This window comes from Protopterus annectens, chromosome 2.part2 (assembly GCF_019279795.1).
Source record: "Protopterus annectens isolate FY-2018-M chromosome 2.part2, PAN1.0, whole genome shotgun sequence".
Lineage (NCBI taxonomy): Eukaryota > Metazoa > Chordata > Ceratodontiformes > Protopteridae > Protopterus > Protopterus annectens.
In genome coordinates, this window is record NC_056730.1 from 786,572,969 (window position 1) to 786,596,397 (window position 23,429).

Below are 23,429 nucleotides of genomic sequence, written 5' to 3' on the forward strand. Positions count from 1 at the left end.
GATATATATATATATATATATATATACTATATTATGATAGCACATACTCAGAAGAGAGAATTGCACATAATCAACCCCATGTAAGTGAAAGCTTACAACATCAAAACCTCAGATTTTCTCCAAGGGAAAAAATTGCTGCTCTGAAAAACAAACTGTAAAACATTACATAATGTAGAAGGCTTTGCTACCCCCACACCCCCGTACTTAAATATACCAACTCCAAGATCACACTACAGTGCAGAAAAGGCAAAGTAGTGAAAGTGGCCAAACAAATTCTTTCCCAGGGAAAGAATTTGCTGAAAAGCCACTTCGCTATTTTGCCTTTTCGCTCTTTTCATTTCGACAAAGACGCATTTGACAACCTGCGTTGATTAACCGAAAGACCACTTATCCAAGTTCCATTTGGAAGAGACGACTTCCACAAAAGCTGAAAATTCCAAAACCACAAAGCACTGAATGCCTTTCACTGGGATACAAACCACTTGGCCACCATGGTAAAATAATAAAACACACAAAAATGAAACCCACCGAAGTAGGGGCTTCACCATCCACATCCACCATGTGGGGGGGCTGCCCCCCCAACTAAATATACCAACTCAGAGTTCGCACTATCCGGGGAAAAGGGCAAATTTCACCCTGGTGGCCAAGTGGTTTGTTTCCGGGTGAAAGAACTTTGGTGCTTTCTGGTTTCAGACATTTCAGCTTTCACTGAAGTTGTCTCATCCAAATGGAATTTGGGTAAGTGGTCTTTCGGTTAATGATGGTAGACCCATATATATAGCGTGCCTATTGTAAATTAAGCATATACTAATTGAAACAATTCCGGTTGCTAAAGTACCATTAAGTGGCCAGACTTTTTTTTCTATTGGTATATGGTAGACAGGCATTAGTCTGAAGGAAAGAAAGTCTGAAACTGAAAAGTGTGTCATTATTTAGTGACTTCATTCCTCATAAAATTTGTGGTTTTCTGAGAAATCACTGAGCAATGAAGTCACTAAATATATATATATATATATATATATATATATATATATATATATATATATATATATATATATATATATATATATATATATACATACACACATACCACCTGTCTCCTACAATCAGCCACCAATCAATAACTCAAGGCCTACCTAGTCTCCAGGAATACCTACAGATCATCCCAGACGTAACTCTTCGCCTTAGCAAGTTCACACCAAAATGTGATTCCTTACACTTACACTTACATAAAACCCATTAAGCCCCTCCCTACCCTTACCTCAATTCCTCCCAATCATTCTTCATTCCCATTTAACTCTTCCATCCCCTCCCAACCTACTTTCCCTGCCCTATTAATCCCCACTACTGTTTCTATCTACTCTCCTTTGAAGATTCCCCTGGACAAATTTGTTTGTTACCAAACCTCATTTGTGGTACTTCCTGACTCTTTAGCTTAGCCTGATCCTTTGCTTCACAAACTTCCTGATAAGCATAGTCCATTTTCATAAAATGTCCCTTTGTCATGCCAGATTCATATGAAATCTCATCCTTAGCATCTATGTGTGATGTGTAGTTTTTAACTGTTAATCACACTTTATGAATTACCTTTTATGTTAATTAGACTGATTCTCTCCTCTGACATGCCTCACTTTTATTTTGTGCCTGAGGTTAGCAGTCTCCAACACAGAATGATTCTCTAGTTGTAAATTCTCCAGATTATCTTTCTGAGGATTGAAATGCTGGTTTTCCAGACTCTCTTGCTCTTGTCTTCCAACTATCTGTACACCATTTGAGCCCAGGTTGTTGCCATCATAGTTGTAGCCTTGCTTCTGTACCACTGGGCTAAACTCCTGAAAGGAAAAAGTCACTGCAACCACTACTTGCTTCTTGCACGCTATCTTCACACACACACACACACACACACACACACACACACACACACACACACACACACACACACACACACATTACGCATCCACAGACACACATACACACACAGATGAGTGTGTGTGTGTGTGTGTGTGTGTGTGTGTGTGTGTGTGTGTGTGTGTGTGTGTGTGTGTGTGTGTGTGTGTGTGGTGAGTTTGTGTGTGTGAGAGACAGGGAGTTTGTGTGCATGTGTCATTTGTATATGCTTTTTCATGAACATGCATATGTCTATTTATTTCAAGTTGAAAGCTGATTAGATTGCCTTGAAAACAACCGTAATGCATCTGAACTAGTTTTGGTATTTACCATTTTGTCATTTGCTAGTTTTCATGAAGATCCCTATCTTCGCATCCTGATGAGTCTTATTTTTTTTTTAATTCTCACTAAACTTTTTTATACTGATGAAAAAGAAAATAACAAAATAAACACACTGGAAGAACTTCAGCTAAAATCATGAGATGCTTTAAAGTCATAATGTCATAATTTACTTATTTATGTTGCCAAAGTACAAACTGTTCAGACGGCAGAAGTATTGATTCTTTATTTACAAAATCTTTAATGCCAGGAATACAGTGCAGTTATCAGAATATTTCATTAGCTTGTAGGTTGCCAAATGAAAGATAGCCATTATAGTCTTTAAACATTAATAATTTAGTACTAGCCCACAATTTTCTTAAATATGTCAAGACTGAGACTTAGAGAGAGAGAGAGAGAACTTGAAAAAAAAAAATATCTGTTTATTTTATATTATACAACGACTGGCCATTAACATTAAAAAACAAGCACGCAGATTGGACAGCCCAACCAGTGCGCCCATTGTAAATCAAGCATATAGTCATTGAAAAAAGTCCAGTTGCTAAAGTACCATTAAGTGGCCAGACTTATTTTTTTATCGGTATATGGTAAATAGACATTAGTCTGAGGACAAGAAAATCTGAAACTGAAAAGTGTGCCGTTATTTAGTGACTTCATTCATCATAAAATTTGTGGTTTTCCAAGAAATTACTGAGCAACGAAGTCACTAAATAATGACATGCATCTCAGTTTCAGACTTTCCTTCCTTCAGACAATGAACAATTATTTTCACAGATTTCTAAGTTTATAAGAGCAACATGGACAATTGATCCCCTCCTTTATTCGTGTTTTGTCCACATTTCTTGAAATAAGAGGTAGAGAGGTATGTATGTAAGCAGAGAAAATACAAGAAAAATCAAGTACCTTCTGCAACTGCTAAAGAAACATACCTGATTTTTCTTGTATTTCCCCCTCACTCTCAAAGCTCTAAACTGTCAGGAGGTCACAGTTTTATTTTCCTTAAAAAAATAGCAACTGAGTAATTCCTTTCTTCACTGCTTGCTTTCTAAAGCACTAATGTACTGTGTAAGCATGGGAATGTAAGGCCCATATGAATGCTTAGTACGTCATCAAAGGGCAGAATCCAGAAACAAAGTGAAAGAACACCATGGCACCATTATACAATGATTTTATTTAGGAAAAGTAAGTAATTTCTTTCTTAAATAATGTAATTGCATAATAGTAATAACCCGTGGCTGGGTTTGGGTAATCATGAATTTACCTACAGTTGGCTTTGTTTGCTCACTCAGGTTTTTCCCTTATGACCAACCCATGCCACCTGTGGGTAAATCCAGCATTATAGAGACAAGAACAACCAGTCAAAAAAGGCAGAGTAGACAAACTATACATTTAATGAAATTACAAAGCTTAAAAAAAAAGGTTAAGGAAAGCATAAGAACAAAACATAGAAAATAAGCACTTTCACATCCTCTGCTAGCCATGTCATCCGATCTGAGGGTGCCACACTTCATATAAGCCATTCTTGCAAATGCATGATGGCCATTATTTAACTTAAGCAATTTAAGTAATAATGAGATGTAAATGAGAAATGCCGCAAAATCTGCATATTTTATGTTCTTTTCCCTCCTGTTTGTGATTCATAGTCATAATTTGCTGCATATCCACACCATGCCCACATTTGCTATAAAAGGCAGAATTGCACCTTTTCTCTCTACTTTGTAATCCTCAAAAATGCTTATCCTTGCTGTTAATCTTGCAATTTCCCAGTGTGAGCTGCTTGTCTTGACAAAGTTAAAACCACTTGCACACAGTGGTATCTGATGTCCAAGAAGGAACAGATATCAGCAGAGAATTACTCACTATAATTTAGACAATCAAGAAATCCTTGACATGTTCAGAGTGGCCAGAGATATTGCAAGTGTTTTAGTGAATATGTATGCCCACCACATTGCAATAGGGGAATGCATAGCCTTCTTTTCCCTGTAGATCAAGTATGCATCATCCACACTATATTTGCCAAGGGGACGTTCTAGAGACAGGCTGTGGAGATGTTGATTATCTCACAGGCTTTTGCCTCAAGGAAACTTCAGCAGCTCCTGGATGTACTCTTGTCTTGTGTGGCTCAGTACATCTATTTCCTGGTGTGACCTCAGGACCGTGCTTAGACTATGTATTCCTTTTAAGGGGTTGCACATTTCCCTAAGATGCCTGTTGTGATAGATTGCACCAATGTTACATTTAGGGTCCCATCTGGTCCATGGGAATAAGAAGGGCTACCATTCCATCAATTGCCAGGTAGTGTAAAGTGTATAGGGGTGCTCCTTCAATGTACTACCCAGAATCATAGAAGTGCATGCAACTCCCATTGCTGGCACACTAGCTCACTCTACCACCTCTTCCTGCATGGTAGGATGCCCAGTGGTCATCTTGATCATAAGTGGAAAAGTATTTTTTTAAATATTTATTCATAATAAAATATATTACTTAATTGTAAACCACTTTTCTTTGTATTGTCTCCCCCTTTTTTCATTTTTTTTCTTTCAGGGGATGTTGGATATCTAACAGAGCCATGGCTCATGACACCAATGAGAAATCCAAGTGGGGCTGCTGAAGATAATTTTATCCCAGACCCATATTGTCAGTAAGAGACTTTACAATATAGATGCCTGGATGAGTGCGGGGTGTGTTCAGTATGACCCAGCTACTGAATGTGGGATATTTAAAGCATGTTGCATTCTGCATAACATGATCATACACAAGTCTGGTGGTGAAGTGGCCTGTGCTGTTACTGCAGCTCCAGGTTAGAGGCCTACTTTGACTAATGATGACAAGCTGACAGCAGTAGTAAGTGACATCATGTGGCAGGCTTATGCATGAAATACAGCTGCACAGGTATAGAAGCATTTTCTAGTCCAAAACAATGGACAATAATGTTTAGGTTATTTTTCCCTTTCTTGTAAAAAAACACATAGAGTACAATTGATGCATGCAATGATATGAGTTGGCTATACTGTGTAGTGCATGCTCTACTGTCACTGTTCATCAGACATTCCTTCTTATCTTTAATTTTTTTTTCAGACCAGGTACTCATAGTATTGTATATAAAAGTCATGTCTGTGGGCTTACTGGCACCTGTTCAGTAAAGTCATAAAACATCATATAAGAAATAATAAAATTTTTAAATATTTTGCACAATAACTTCTGCTTAGGGGGTGTACTTAAGTATGCATACACAGAATTGCCTGCAGTGGTACATTTAGTAAAAATGTGTTATTTCAGTATTTCGTGAGTACATATCTTATACTTGAATGGAAATGTAGGTCATACTTTTTATATTATGCAATGTGAACTCAGTTTTAACTATTACGTTTTTGAAATGTATTATTGTACTATGTTAAGGTACTGCATATCAGATTTCAGTTTGTTGAAAATAATAAACTGTCCTTATTGATGTCAATAGTTGTGAAGTGATGATGGTGAAGTGGCAACAGTGTCAATTTACATGGCAGGATACTGATATGATGTTTTTTTCCCCATTAGGAATGTTTCTCTAAACAGTGTGTTGTACTTGTTTTATGTTCTTAGCAATTATCATCTGTAACATTGATAATGGTTAGACCATTAGTGGTATAAATCAGTACAAAGTGAATGTTATAAAGCACAGTTTTCTTTTTATGTTTTTCCTTTAATAGTAAGCAATACCATTATTGTAATGAAATGCATGCATATGCAAAGTGTCTCACTACTGGGTTACATTCTAAAATAACATATTCTATCTTTGTTTTCTTCATTTTTTTATTTTCCATTTATTTATTTTTAATAACTCATTAACACTTTGTGTTAAAAGTCATATTATAAGTAACTGAAATGTCCTGAATCACAGTAGGTCACAATCAAATATGTCATATGTGAAATCTCTTAAAGGTAGGGTAGGAAAACGTGTATGTAAATCTTGAGGAGGTGCTGCCATGTGAGTGCCTTGCTGTGACATTGTGACCTACATGATGAATGTGATCCTACAGACACTGATCTCGCAGTGCTGTGAGACTGCAAATGAGAGGTTCTGCAATCTGTAGGTAAACACGGACATGATCTGCAAGAAATCTGTTATGTTTGTTCCTCACCTATTATTTCTAGTACCTCCTTGATTAGCACTTGTAGTGCCATGTAATATGCCCTGACATGTTTGAACAGTACCATATCCTCTGCTACTAGAGTCTGGTAAGTCCTCACTTGTGTATCAGTGGAAGTGGGCATGGATGCTTGGTGTGTCACCATACTACATATCAATGTGATTGTGATATTATCCCTACTCTATTTGATTTCCATGTAGTGGTGGAAATCTGCACATACACCATGGAGGACACTGACCATTTTTAATTGACTCTCTGTGGTAATGCACTAGCCTTAACAATGTCGCAGTACATTTGCTGCTGGGCAGCCAATGCTTTAATTGTTTCCTGTGGTAGCTGCAACATATGCCTTCACCTGGCACACCCTTGTAAAAATGTGACTGTAGAGACTGTTACATCTGAATTTCTGCCAAAATCTAGTAGGTGTTCCTGTAGGTTTGGAAATATTGGTATATAGGTGTATGGGTGTTCTACCTGCACAAGATATTGTATAATGTCACCTTGCTTGACTTCTTGATCTAATGTCACTTCCAGCAAAGTTACTAACATTTTGTTGGGAGTGAGATCTGGCCATTAAACTTATGACTGTTTGCCACTTTCCTTAGGCTGTGTCTTAAGTATAACTAAGTTATTTTCTGGCTCTTTTTCATTATTCTGTTACTGATATCTTCAATATTTATTGGTATAATGAAACAGTTTTTTCCTGCTGTTGACCCTGTAAAGCATTAATTGACTATATTACTAATCAAATAATGGCACATACTACTGTATGCTGTGAAAGGAGGTATAGAGGACACTTACCATGCACAGTCTTTTCATTGCCATTATGTGAAGAAGTGAAGGATTCACCTGTTAATCACATATATTACATGTAATTATTCCATTCAGCATTCAGTTTCCTGTATAAATGTGTTACTGTTTTTAAACTAACCTTTCTTAGCAGATGTCTGTTGATGCTATAGACATGGGTAACAGCCAGTGTCCACACTAACCATGATTATGCAAGTGCCATCATCTTCATAGGTTCATAGGTTCATAGGTTCATACTAGGCTATCTGCCCTAGGGCATTTATAAGCCTAGCCAGAGTGTGTTTGGCTTTTGCCACCCATTTTGAATGAATTTTGCTATGCCCTTTTTCGAGGTTAGTATACTGTGCCTCTGTCTAACAATGACACAGAAGTGATACCCGGGGTAAACCTATGATCTCCCATCCACACATCAAGATTCCTCTTGAAGAGAGTCAATGAGGGACTCTGCCTAACCTGGACTGGGATTTTATTCCAGAGTGAAGGGAGCCTCTGGGTTATGAATCTGTCCCTCCAGCATGTCCTATTTATTTCAGTGCTGTGGTTCAAGTCTCTTGAACGCATAGATCAATGGGATTTGGATTTTCTGAGGTGCAGCATGTCCATTAATTCCAGGTTGGGCATGGCTTTATACATCAGGCACAGACCGCCTCTGAGCAGGCGGTATGCCACTGACTAGAGCTAGAGTTTCTTTAACCTTGCAGCATATGGCATCTGTTTGAGCCCTTTCATACTCTTGGTGAGGTACTTTTGGGGTCTTTCCAGTTGCTGCAGGTGTCTGGTAAGGTGCATCCCAAAAGAGGCATTGTACTCAATTATGGGTCTGATGAGGGATGAGTAAAGAGGCACGATGACCTCCCCTGATCTAGATGTGAATCCTTTCATGATTAGGTGGGCTATATAAAATGTTTTTCTAACCACTTTGGCCACGTGGTTTTCAAATTAGAGATTGTTATCAACTTGGGTCCCCAGGTCCCTAATTACTTCTTCCGTACTTAATGGATTACCACCTATGTGGTAATTTGTGGGCACTGTTTTTGCCAAGGGGATGACTGTACACTTTTTGGCGTTTAGCTTGAGGCCATGGCTCTGGCACCAGTTGTCTGTTTCTATGAGGCCCTTTTGTAGGATGCTTGTGTCAGCTGGAGAGTCGATTATGGTGCCTAGTTTGCAGTCATCTGCAAACTTGGTCAGCCACAGTCCTTCCGTGTTGGCCTGTACCTCCGAGAAATATATACCGAACAAGAGAGGTCCCAGGACTGAGCCTTGTGGGACACCACTTGTAACTGGTTTGGAGTCTGACATGGCTCCAGCAATTCTAACCATGTGGTTTCTGTCCTTGAGCCAGTTTGCAACCCATCTAGTGACATAGGGGTTTATATTTAAGCTGGTGAGCTTATCTATAATGCCCAAGTGGGGTATTGTATCGAAGGCTTTTGCGAGGTCCAGGTAGGCTGTGTGGACCACCTTCCCCTCGTCAATGGCCTTGGTGACTGTTTCAAAGAAATCGACCAGGTTTAAGAGGCAGGGTCTTCCCTTAACAAAGCCAAACTGGGTAGGAACCAGTGTCTGTAGGTCCCCAATATCTTTATTTATGAGGTTCATGATGATCCTTTCCATAGCTTTGCAGACCAAGCTAGTCAGGCTTATGGGGCGATAGTTTCCAGGATCCGTTGAGGCACCACCTTTGTGGAGAAGGACCACTGTTGCTGTACGCCACTCTTTGGGTACATACCCTGTAGTAAGGCTGAGACTGAACAGTAGTTTTATGTTTGGGTTTAGCTCTTCTTGGAGTTCATGTAGGACGCAGCCTGGGACACATGTCTGGTCCCATTGATGCTGTGTTTTTTGCTTTGGAGAGGGCGGCTCTTACCTGAGCATCTGAGATGTCAGGGGGGCAGCACTCTGCTGAGATAGATATTTGCCCTTTTGGTGGGAAGGGGGGGAGAAGTTTGCGCTGAGCCTGTCAGCCAGGATGTTGGCAATGTCTGTGGGTTCGGTGTATTTTTTGTCATTTTGGACTAATTCTGAGCATATCTGGGAATTCCCACCCAGGTTCCTAACATAACTAAAGAAAGCCTTGTAATTATCCTTAGTGTCCTGTGCAATTGTTCTCTCGAAGCTGGCCTTAGACGATTTTATGAGTGCCCGTAATTTTTTGCTAATACTGATCAGAGATGCCTTCCCTTTTTGGGATTTTTCTCTATCATGTAGTAGCTTCCTCCTTCTATTGTATAGTTTGTTTATTGCTGGGGTCCACCAGACAGGATGCCTGCCTTTGGAGGATTGGGTCTTGGTTTTATTTGGGATTGCATGATCCATGCATTCCTGAAGGTGTTCATAGAATGCGTTTATAAAGGATTCTGTGGTCTGGGCCATATTTTCCACAGGCCTAGGGGCTTTGAAGGATTCCACCTCGGTTTTGAGGAGTGTGAAATTTGCTTTAGAGAAGTTTTCCACTGTGGTTTTCTGGGCAGGGGGTGGGGTCAGGATGTGAATATCCAGTGAGATTAGTTTATGGTCTGATCTTACCAGTGAGGGATACACTTCTGGTCTGGAGCATAGAGCCCCCATGTTGGTGATGATCAGGTCCAGTATGTTTTCCCCTCTTGTGGGAGTGGTAACAAGTTTTTCCATAGCATTTGAGTTTATAAATTCTAGGAACCTTTGGGCTAGGGTGTTGGAGCTAGAGTAATGCTCCCAGTCTATGTTTGGGTAGTTGAAGTCGCCCAGTATAATGGTGTTTGGAGAGACCTTCATATTTTCCAATGTTCTCAGGAAGGCCGAGTGGGGTTCCTGAGTTTGGGAGGGTGGTCTGTAGCAGGCTATAAACTGGAAGGCAGTTTTACCCACTGTTAGTTGCACATGGATAGTCTCTGATGCTTCGTGCTGTGCCACCAACATGGAGGTGTGGGTATCTTTGACGAATATTGATACTCCCCCTCGTTTTGTGGTTCGGTCCAAGTTTTGGGGCCGAAAGGCATGGTATGAGGTATAACCTGGTAGTGCTGGTGTGCTCTCGGGAGCCTTGAACCAGGTTTCTGTTACTGCACAGATATCGATGTTCTCCATGCTAAGGAGAGTTTTGAGTGTGTGCATCTTGAGGTTTAGATGTCTGGCATTGAGTAGCATTACTCTTACTTTCTTATCCCTTGTGATACCTATGGAGGTGGGTTTGTCTTTTGAGCCTTGCCTACAAAAGGCACTATGGGGCTGGCAATAGCCTTTGCCAATATCCAAAAGCCCAGGGGTGACAGGTGCAAGCAGTCCCTAGCGAAGCATCGTGACTTGTCGAGCATGTCATCCCAGGCTGACAGGCATTGGATCCCCTTTGAATGACACCAATACTTAAGCCAATTGTTGAAATTGATCATCTTGTCTTCATATTGTGGCATCATTCTTGGTGAGGGTAAGATGCTACTCAAGGTCAGGGTCATACCAGCCTGGGCTACCTGCTCAGAGAGCTCCTCTATGTCTCTTTTTATGTAGTCCAGGGAGGTACATCTCAGGTCATTCACACCAGCATGGACAATGACTGAGTCATATTTGTACTTGCCTTGGAGTGACCTGAGTGCTTGTGTTATGTGGCGGATCCTAGCGCCCGACAGGCAGCTCACCATGACCTTCTCCTTGTTCAGCCTGGTGAGCAGGACCTCAGTATGCCTGACGATAGTCACCTATTACAAGTGTATCAGGTGTGTTGTTTAGCCTTAAGGGCTGTGACTGCTCGGCATACTGGCTTTGTGAGCTATGTGTTGCGCATGTTTTGGGGTAGCGGTTGCTTAGGTGTCTGCTTTGGAGGTCTCTGCTGCTTAGGCAGATTTTTATTTAGAGCCTCTGCGTATGTTTTTGTGTGTTTATGTGTTTGGTTTGCTGTTGTGGTAGGTTTATGTGAGACTGGAATTGTAGTGAGTGTGGTTTCTTTCTCCTCCTGACTGGTTACGCCAGTACTGAGTTGAGAGAGCTTAGCCTCCAGTTTGGCTATATGTTTGCATCTCTCACGTGTTGGAATTTCTTGGGAGGAGGAGAGGGCTGTCTGTGCACATGAAGCAGTTGTAACATTGCCTCAAGATTCCCAGATTTACCAGCTGGACTGGAGAGGAGATTGACAACTGACCTTTGGACATGCTAGAATAGTATTGGTAATTCCTTTATAATTGAAAAAAAGGGCCAATGGGGAACAAGGTACTCAAGGGGAGTTTGTGAGGGTGTAGTGCTTTTAATTTTTTAGTGCTGACTTATATAATTGCTTTAGTGAGCAAGTGCCAGGCTTTAGAGTAGGAATAGGGTGTTTATTATGAGAACTAGATCAGTTCTAAGGGAAAAAGTGAAGCGCAGACTTTGTGGAGCTGAGAATGGTTTAAACCCAATTAAGCGGAGCTGCCCGATGCTGCGATATGCGCAAAATTGCGCAAAGCAGCGCCAAAGCGGGTTTTTTACAGGGGGACTTCAAAGAGCTAGAAATTGGCCCAAAACGGCCAATAGACTATCAGATTCTTGTGCTGGGAACACTCCTCCAGGGATAGATAGGCTGCTCTAAGCTCCACACTGCCACTGGTGAACAAAGAAGCCTCCCTTTATCCAAGAAAGGAAATGGGCAACACAGGAACTTCCCAAAAGTCCAGAATACAGCAAAGCCTGTATTTGGACTACTCTAGGTCAGGAAAGAGGGGAAACAAGGATAAATTATTTGTTTTTTGTTTTGTTCATCACAGTCATCCCCATGAATAGAGAGAAGGCATTCTTCATTGAGTGTTAAAGGGATAAGTATAGGCAGTCCCCCCAGAACTGCTACAGACAATTGTATTCTGCCTTGCTTTTTCTCTGAAATACCCTACCATTTGATTGGCCCTCTACCTGCACTGTGTTAATGTGCAGTTCCTTCCACCAATAGCATTTATGCCTATAACCACTTGTTTTCAGGCTCTTGCCTCTCAACTTGTTTGGGCCCACTTTTTTCCAAAAAGATGTTTGCAGTATGTCCTAGCATGTGGTTCTCCTCAATGATAAAATGGTCCTTTCTCTGTCAGTGTCCACTGCAGCTTTATTAATGTACCTAAACAACATGCCAAAGCCATATACAGAAACATCTAATACAGTCATAATAACAAAAATACAGCAATGAAAGTATGCCTACTTTCACCACAAATAAATCAGAGATCTGAGTACAAAACCGTGTTTCGTGACACATACAAAAAAAAATAACATTTTTACATACAAGTGCAAAGTGCCTATCCAGCAAGATAAAACTGTGTTGCAATAATCTACATAGCACATTCAACACATTCATACTAGTTTTGCATGCACTTTGCTTACAGACTTGTATCTTCCCTTAAAATTTTCCAGTATTCATACTGTAACTTTTCATACGAGTAATATTCAGAAATAGACGAGCAGAGCAGCATGTATCTTGAAACCACAATACATTCTTGAAAATGCAATTAGTCAGACCAGAATAATTTCAAATTATATACTTATATCTTGTGTAGCAGAAATACTCAGTGCCACTAAAATCACTTTCTAAAATATCTTTCACATTGCCAATATGACTACTTAAATAATAATTTTCAGTTTTGTTGTGAATTTCCATTCATAAATGACCCTCTTGTAATCAGTATTGCCATGATTCCATCCACATCTGACTGTCAGATCAATAAAAAAATTTCCAAGTAAACTTTGTAATATATCAGTATGAACTTCTTGCTAATGATTTCAACCTTTTTAGTATTTGTTCCTTACTTGGGAAAGTTTGTGTTTTTTCCAAACCATTGCCATCTATCTCAAATGATTTCAAATGTATATGGTAATCATGAACACATTCATGTAAAGGTAGGGTCATTTATACAAGTTTTGTGCAAATTGGGCTTTTCCATGTTTATCTCTATGAATCTTCAGTAATACACAAGCATGCAAGGCAAAGAATCTAAGTAAAACTACCCTTAAGTACTTGTGAATGCAATACAGGAAGTCTGTAGCAGTCCACAACAGTTCCCAACAGTCTGAGGGAATGTGTGAACTACCCTAGTAATTCTGAAATGATCCTACAATTAGAAAGGAAAATGAAGTCAGATACAGTCGAGCTTGCATAAACATGAAGCATAATCCATGCCCATTCTACAAAATCTGGCACAGCTTATCACCTTAAGTCATGCAATAATTAATATAAGGTAGTAGTGAGATACACAGTAAAATGTGTTTATATAGAAAAGAGAAAAAGAGTAGAGCATACTATTTGATATGTCTTTAAGAAGCATAGCAAGTGATGAGCATGCATGTATAAATAGCAGGCATGTGTTGTAACTAATGCCATTTTGAAAGTGCAACCAGAGAGTAAGCATCTGAGAATGAATGTAGTTAGTTTGCATATAAGTTACCTAATTTGAAGTTAATAGCTATAATCACAATGTGCTTGTACATAACAAAGCTGCTTGAACAGAACCCACAACGATTCATCTATTACATCCTGACTAGACATGCAACATGGTGTCAGAAGTGGAATTCCAAGGACTGATATTCAGAGCCATGAGATGCAGAGATAACAGTGAAGGTAAACTGAGAGAAACAGGCATGAGAAAAGAGCCAGAAAAGAACCAAAGGTAATGAAAACTTGCAGTTTACTTTATAAAAAAAAATAAAACGGAGCATTATAAGGGAACAAACCATATTATTAAAAAAATTAGAGGCACAAAAAGTTTATTAATTAAGCAAAACATTTAAGATTAAGACACTTTGCTAAACAAGCAAACCAGGCATGTTTAAAGCAAAACAAATGTGTTTAAAGCAAAACGGGCATGTTTCGAGTAAAATGAGCACACAAAAGTACATTGAGCATGAAGAGATTAAATGAGCAAAATGAATATAACAAGGGTAGAAAGGGCACATTAAACATAGATAAAGCAAGGTGACTGCATTTTTTTTGGCAAAGTGTTGTGTTTTGGCATAACTATGACTTTGTATTGTATTAAGGGCATAACTAGAGTTATTCAAAGTATCTCAAAGTGTGTAAAAGTGCTCACAGTGTGTGCTGATTATTGTGCATGTATTCTGAAGAGTTTATCTGTGTGCAAAGTGCAACTATTTTGTAAAGTGTAGTCAAAGCACATCCATTTTGAAACGTTTCTTGTGCTGGGTGTCTCTATTTACAAAATACTGCAACTGCAAAGTGTTTTTTGCACTGTAAAGAATTATCTAGCAAAGTACCACAATTTGGGGGAAGTTTCAGTGTGCTCTGTACTGTTTATTTGCAAATGCATTTACTTCAAAATGTTTCTAACTCCGTGCTTCTTCTGCCCAGTTCATTCACACAGTTCAGTTATTTGAAATGTTTCTTACACTGATTAAGAGGTGATTTCTTGCTGTATGACAATTTCAAGAGTGTTACAATGCCAAGAGACATTTCACAAATTTCAGTTATTCAGAGGCTTGTTGTGCCATTGGGCAAAGTTACACATACTGACATAAATTTCTTTCATATGTGTGTGTGTGTGTGTGTCTGTTCGTGCATATTTGCAAAATCCTTCACTGGTATATGTCAATAAGGTAGACAGATTCTGACCTCACCACTTGTATTTGATTAGAATATTGCAGAGAATTGGAAAATATTTGAGTAAGAGTATGATATTTTTATACAACAACTTATTGTGAGAAAGATGCATGTACCAGAGCGTTCATTTTGGTAAACCTAGCTGGGTCAGAGGCCACTGAAAGACAGCATTATATGAGGGAGAAGGTGAAAATTGTCATATTATTGTACAGGCTGAGTCAAGGGAAGACCCCAAGAGATTGAAGTGTAAATTCAGAGAAATGTGCAACCCCCCCAGACAAATATTACATTAGAGAACCATTTGTTTTATACAAGAGATAAGAAACCAGGGGAAATGTTTGCAGCTTATATTACTGACCTGAGAAACAAAGATAAAATGTGTCAGCTTGATAACTTAAAACATGAGTTAATAAAGGACAGGCTTGTGTGTGGTATTAATAGTGCTTCTGTGAGAAAGATTTTACTTCATGACAGTGAGTTAATGTTCAGTAAAGCCATTGAGATTTGTCAAATCCATGAAGTTAAAGAAAGACATACACGTATGCTTGAAAGTGACAAGAGCATGATTTCAGCAGGCTTCAGAGCAAATGTAGATAGCATGCAATATGTGGCAAGAAGCAGCCTAAGCACATGGCAGCCACAGCCCCTGCTGTTTCACCAGAGGAACCGCATAATGGTTCCTTTGTTAAATTTTTGAAAGGAACAACTGTGTCTGCATATCCCATTCGTTGAGGGTCCTACACAGTTTTGATATTCCCATTGTGTTACTTTTAGGATTTTTTAATGCTCAGTGTGCATGCTTGCTCCACCCGCCACATAGCCTAGTGTGTTCATGCGAGTAGACTACCACATGGCAGTGATGACATAGGCATCTGTCAAGGAAAACTGTATATATTCAATTAATAATATATACTTTTGTATAAGCTATGCTGCACGACATGGAGCATAGTGCCATGTTGCACACTGAAGTAGGCCCTTTTAATCATGTCAATTATATCCTATCCAGGTGAACTGCACCATAATTAGCCAATCCCACATGGTGGACCTACAGCAGAACTCTACGAAGTATGCATACACCCTACATTCTGATTTTCCCTCAATACTCTAAACCATTGGAGTAGAGAGATTGAAATTTTAACCGAGATAATGCTAGGGGCTGCTGCAACTTTTCTACACCTGTATGTGCTAGATGCTGAAGTCAGTACTGCTGGTACTGCTAACAATAGGCCTAGGCCAAGAAGGACAAGTGTTCAGGCTCAGGGTAACCTTCCAGGAGCTAAATGAGCTGGAGACGATAGAGCACTACAAGGTGGACAGGGACATATTACAAGAGCTCAGTGAGCTCTGCCACCCTCAACTCAGAGCTAGAGTTAACAAAGGGGAACCCATCCCAGTGGAAACTAAGGTATATGTAGCCCTTAGGATACTAGCTACAGGTATCTTTCAAAGATGAACAGGGGACATGATGGGGGTGTCACAGGTGTCTGCATCAGGGATACACCACCAGTTTCAGGATGCTATGCTTCCACAAGCCAATGAGCACATATCTTTTCCTCTTTACCCTGAGGTGAGAACCAGCAAGATGCAACACTTCCACCATGTAGCACACTACTGTTAAGTACTGGGTGCCATAGATTGCACTCATGTACACATCAAGGCACCACCTGGTGAGCAAGGTAGAATCCATGTTAATCACATGGGATACCACTCCATCAACTGCCAAATCATGTGCAATGCCCAGGGGATTATCTTGACTGTGTGTGCTGGCAACACTGGCAGTTATCACAGCTCCCATATCTGGCACACATCACAGCTGTACCAGATGTTTGCTAGGAAGGACATCCCACAGGGCCATCTACCGGGAGGGGGGGGTGCTGATCATGCCCAGGAACCATGGCTGATGATACCCATCAGAAATGCACACCAACCCCAGAAGAACGCTATAATGAGGAACATGTACAAACTAGGAACATACTAAATTGTGGGTTTGGGCTTCTGAAGTCACAGCTCCAGTGCCTCAGTATATCTGATGGAGCCCTGCAGTATACTCCAGTTATGTGTGCACAGATATTTACAGTATGTGCTATACTACACAATCTGGTCCTGTGGAAACAGTTGCAGCAAGATCAGCAAAAGGAAGGGATACACAGCCCCCCTCCAGTGCCTATTTTACCACAGCCACAGTTACAGGAGCACTCAGAGGAGGAACCCCCCGCTGAAGTCCCTGTAGTCAGATGTAGGCATGCTCACTATACCCTGGCTTTGGCTAAGAGACAACACATAGCACATTCACTGACAACCTAGGGACCTAAGGACTAACACCTCACTCCTACTCACATACAGATATGAAAACTGATGCAAGCCAAATTACACATCCTCTACCTATCCATGTATTGGCTGTGTAATGCTTGCATCAGACAGAGTCAGCCCTGGACTACATCTGTGTCAACTGCTGCACTTACAAGGTAAGTCCATAATCTACACAGTAGCATAGTGGATTGTTATGTTATGTTATTGTAGCAATGGACTGGGTAAATTATGCAAGCAACTATACTGGGCTATTTGGGCAGAAGTTACATCCACATGGAGCTGCAGACACCCATTCCATTGACATGTCAACATTTGTATTCGGTAGGCCTCATGCATGGAATATGTATGCAGTCCTACTTCAAAAGATCATTGGTACTTCATTCAAGGAACATGTTAGAAAATGAGGTAACATGATGGTCAGACTAGTGTGTGTCTTAGTAGAACATGTGCTTTTGTTCCCGCACCCCTCAAAACAGCAGTGTCCACTTGTAACTGCCATAACAATAAATAATCTGTGCTGTATGATCATTTCACACAGTTAGCATGCCACACAGTATCAGAATAGTAATGTACAATTTTAGCTTGCATATTATGTGCTAGTTAACTGAGAATAGCAAAGTACATACTTATGCAGGTGATGGTGTGATGAATGATCCCCTGTCTATAAAGCACCTTCTGTGGCTCAAAGTACTAAGGCAGATAGCTTGTGTGATAATGTCCAGGGCTCTAATCCTGAGATATCCAGATATTTGACATGTTAAGGAGTAATATGTATTATTTTACAGACTGTGACTCTATGTATGTTATATTAGTGTCAACCTAATTCACATATCAATTACACATTTGGATTGGCACCGCATATCCAAGACCTATTTAAAAAATAGTTAATATTGGATTAGTCAGTATCAAAATTGTAAAGGTTGGGACTTGAAACCATCTATCAACATTCATATCTAAGTTCTAAGATCTAAGATCTAAGTTCCACCTGCAATATGATGGTCTATGACAGTAAAATGACAGCTATGAATGAACAATTGTGTTGTGATATAATTTAAAGAGATTGTACAGGACCATACACAAATCACTGATAAATAAACTAGAACAACTAGGCATTTACACACTCTTGATAAGATGGATAGCTGCATAGTTTACATATAAGACATGGCAAGTATCATAAAGCAATTGGGCAAGTGGAATAATTGATTACTGTCAGGGTGCCCCACAGGGCTCTGTCCTAGGCCCAAACATGTTCAGATTTCTCTTTAGACCTATCCATTTCATTTCAGTTTTTCTACAGTCTGTATTCAGATGATGTGAAATTGGATATACTGATTACATGTGTTACAGATGGGGCATGTCTGCTAAATAACTTGGCTAAATTGACTATTTGGATACAAGAGTATAATATGCTGATAAATATATCACAAATTAAGCATATGCGATTTGGAAGACATAAACAGAAAAGTCAGACTCAACACAGTGACTGAAACTGTAGATTCATTTATGAACCTGAGTATATACTGTAGGTAGATCCAGCTTTGAGTGTTTCTAACCATATCATAATCCTGGCCTGGACTACAGCTTGCTGTCGCATGGAGTCACTTTATGGAATAGTAACTTTCTGTTGTAAGCAATGGGCTGCCAATTTGCGCGTTGCTTAGCAACATGCAAACAAGCAAAAATGGCACTGTACATGCTCATACACTTAGTTAAGCAGAGGCAAAGCTGTTGCTCCTTTAGCAATTTTGTGTAAAGATTTATATATATATCTATATATATATATATATATATATATATATATATATATATATATATATATATATATATATATATATATATATATATATATATATATGTGTGTGTGTGTGTGTGTGTGTGTGTGTGTGTGTGTGTGTTATTATATTTATATACATTTTAATGTCTATATGTGTATGTATGTCTGTATTGCCCTACATGCCCAGATCACGGAGGGTAAAGCTGAATTAAGACACTTATATTGTTGGACAAATGACCAAAAGTAAGGGCTCAATATTAGATAATGCACTTAAAAATATGTAGAACTGCATAGAATAACATGTGTTGCAATTGGAAAACTGTTGTGATATCTGCAGTTCAGAGTTCTGGCAGTCTTCTCTCATGTCATGTGTAAATGATACCACATTTGACTGCAAACCACAACTTCATGTTAAATACACATAAGCATGAGTCAAACCTGTGTACCTGCTGCAAACATCTGGACAGTGGTAAGTCATACCATGTCTCCCTATTACAGCATGTGGAAACCTTGAAAATGTATGGCATCTTATATGAATACATACATATATCGCCAAGCCATATGTTTGTATCTACAGCAACAGCATCACACGCATTCACTACAGCCCCCTGTGTCTGCTAGATTTCACCACACATGCATCAACAGCTGAACAAGGTGTGTACTGTATTATGTTGTGTACACACATTCATTGACATGGCTAGCTTAGCTTTGCCACAGGCTTGCCCATCAAAATGAAACAGACACATATGCCCAATATGGGTGCTGTTGTCACAAAGCAAGGCTACAAAACAGTTTTCACACTGTTAGGATAATAGCTGTAGATGACAGTAGCAGGCAAAGTGACTCTGCAGGCCTCCCAAGCTGCATAACACAGGGCTTTTTATGTTCTCTAGTATTACTTCACCTGCAGTCATTTACACTGTAGACTTGAGCCATGGCACGTGTGTTAAGTACTGTGATCTGTAATGTATAAGACTAGATATAGATAGGTAGGGTTCTAAACTCACTTCAGCCCACTTGGTGTGTGTATGTGTGTGTGTGTGTGTGTGTGTGTGTGTGTGTGTGTGTGTGTGTGTGTGTGTGTGTGTGTGTGTGTGTGTGTGTGTATCTCCAAATTGTCATTCTTCACAAGGCCTGCTATGTCATCTACCATAAGACTATGTAAAGCCATGCTAATGTCAAACTTTAGCCGAGACACATGTGATAAGTATTGTGACCTGTAGTGTGTAAGACTTGATAAGTAGAGGTTTCAATCTCACTACAAACAGCTTACTGTGTTTGGGTATGTATGTGCAACTTTCTCAGAACAGATATGAATCCCACACTGACTTACAAAGAGTGTTTTGCACTGTTTTGGGCCTACCATGTGGTGCAGGCCTCCAAAATGTTGCCCCCCACCAATCCTGCTGATGTCATCTTCCATAAGACTACCCAAGGCCATGCTAATGTTAGACTTAAACTGTGACATGGGTGATAAGTACTGTGATCTGTAGTATGTAAGACTAGATAGGTAGGAGTTCTAATCTCATGGTAGCTAACTTGGTGTGTGGCTGTGTGCTGTGCATTGTTCTGTAGAAAAAATAGGCTGTGGTACAATTTTCACTGCAGCCAAATTTGTTTGTGTGGATGTTAATCAGAGCATTTTGCATCTGACTATGGGATCATAGGCTCATTTGAATGTACTTAGCTAATTGCTAGTGCCTTTAAAATTCTAGCCAAGTTGTTACCCTTATGTACAAGATGAGCAGCTACTACCCCAGTCCAAGAGGGACACAGGTGGAACCACCATAGTGATATTATAGTCACCTATCCAATTGTAGTGATTGCATCTAAAGAAGGCCAAAGAGGTGCTCTGTTTGACATGATGTGGGAGTCTGTTCCAAAGGTGTGTTAAACTGTGCTAGACAATTTTCTTCCTCCAGCAGGTTGTATTAATATTACATGCCAGGTTAAGATCTATACTGTGAGTAACCCATGTACCATTTGACTTATGGGTATGCTGCATTTCCAATACAGCAGGGTCAGAGATTGCCTCATATGCAAGCCAGAGATCACATCTGAGTAGTCTGTATGTCACACACTAAAGTGACAGTGATATAATATGATCACCATGGTGAATTCCCCTTGTGAGGAAACTTTGTGTTCTCTCCAAATATCGCAGGTGCTTGGAAAGGTACATATCAAAAGGGATATTGCACTCAACTATTGGTTTTCAGAGGGAAGCGGACATGAAGGTTATGACATCTACTTTTTCTGGAGATAATGCCCTCACTTATTACATGAGCATGATAGAATGCCCTTTATACCACTGCAGAGACATGGTGATCTAAGGTAAGTTACTGTCAACCTGTGTGCCCAGGTCTTCCACCCCCTGAGTATGTATGTCAGGTGTTCCTACTGATATAGCACTTAGCAGGCACATCACTGTTAAAAAACAATAATAATACCTATATTTGCATTGTTTCAAAGGCCATGACTTTGTCAACAATCATTTGTTCAAGTAAGACCCTTGTGTAGGATACAAATCAAAAAAACATAAAACAAAGTAGAGTTCCTGCAAGGCAGAAAAATAAGACTCAGTAAAATAAAAACTGTTTAATACGAGGTTAGCACTTTCATGGTTAAACACCACTTCATCAGTGTAGGATGTTTACATACTTTGGAGATTCTATGACTGCTCCCAGTTTGCAGGCATCAGCAAACCTTATCAGCCACAGACATGTACATTGTGCTTGTAATTTGGAGAAATGGATTTCAAACAGTAGAGGACCCATGACTAAACCCTGGGAACACCACTGGTTAGATCTCAACTGTTGAAGGTGGAGTCCCTTAATTTGACTATATGACCACTATCACTGAGGCTGTGAATGGCCCCTCTAATGATATAAGCATCAATGCCTAGTTGGGTGCTTTTGTCATTTATAGCTGAGTGAGGGATAATGTCAAATTGCTTTGGCTAAGTCCAGGTAGGCTGTATGCATAGATTACCCCTCATCCAGGTCTTATGTAGGTGAATGTCTCAAAGACATCCACCAGGTTAACAGGCATAATCTCTCTTTGACAAATCCAAACTGTGTAGGGTCAGCTGTGTGGAGATTACATATATCTTTGTTGATAAGGTCCGTCATGATTTGCCCCATGGCCTTGCAGATATGGCTAGTCAGGATAACAGGTATATAGTTTCCAGAGTCAGTGGACACACCACCTCTGTGCAAGCAGATAATGGTGGCTGTTTCCACTCAGCCAGGACAAAGCCACTGGTTACACTATGATTGCAAAGAGTTCACAGTGGTGTTAGTACTCCATGCTGGAGCCATGTAAGACTCAGCCTGTGATGTTATCATGTCCCATAGATGCCGTGTTTTTGTCCATAGAGGGGCCATTATCAACCTGCTCTTTACAAATACAAGGTAGGGGACAGGTGGTAGGGATGCCATGGGGTATGTGTGGTGGGACAGGAGAGTGATGGTTTCACAGAGCCTGTTGGCTAACAGATTAGCTATGTTGACAGGCTCTGTATATGATGTATTATTAACCATGCGTTAGGTACACATGCAAGCCATCCTTTTCAACTTACAGATATAACTATAGAATGCCTTGTGGTTGTCCTTTATGGAGGAGGCTAATTTGGACTCATACTTTGCTTTGGAGGACTTCACAACAAGACTTATTTGCTACTTTAAGCTGATGAAGGAGTGTTTCCAGTTTAGGGGGCTCCCTCCCTCCTACCCTTAGACAGCAATGTCTTCCTGTTGTAAATCCTGTTACTGGCAGTTGTCCACCAGGCAAATTTGCTTCACCATGAGGAGCTTGTTGTGCTCATGTCAGGTACAGCCTAGTCAATGCAGTCATACAAGTGTTTGTATAAAGCATTGATGCAGAGCTCGGCATAGTTGCCAGTTACATCTGAGGGAGGAGGTGGAGTGAAACTATTTATACCAACCCATAAGAGGTTACAATCTGGATTGCTGAATGTCTTTAGTGCATTTGCTGCAAGAGGGGGTGTCAGGTGTGATAACTACTTTACATAAGACTGATTTGAGTCAGATCTCACCAGGGAGGACCTCACATTGGGGGTGCTACAGTGGTCATCCATATTGGTAAGCACCCAATCAAGTATGTTAGCGCATCTTGTGGGGATGACAACCAGCTGGTCCAGGGGACTGGAGATACTGAAGTCCAGTAATCTGTGCACAAGCAAATTTAAGCATGACAGTCATTGAGTAGTCACCCCAAACCATGGTGCCAGATGCATCTTGATAGAGTCACGTAGATACAAATAAGCAGAGTGGGTGTCCAGATTCATGGAGGGGCTCCTGTAGCTGGCAATGGCTTGAATAGTTGCCCCACAAACAGTCAATAGCACCTGAAGTGCATCCATGGAATCATACTGTGTAGCCAATGTGGGTGTGCATGTATCCTTAATGAATGTTTCTACACCAGAAACATTAGCCTGCATGACTTCAGTTTGAGTTTTGCACATGTGGAAGGAGATGTAGCCTGGTATGGCTGTGGTGCTCTCCACAGCCTTGAACCAGGTATCTGTGACTGCACAAAGGTCTGTGTATTCCAAATGAGGGAGCTTCCAGTGAGTGCAGTTTCCTATTGACACTTCTATCGTTAAGCAGCATAACCT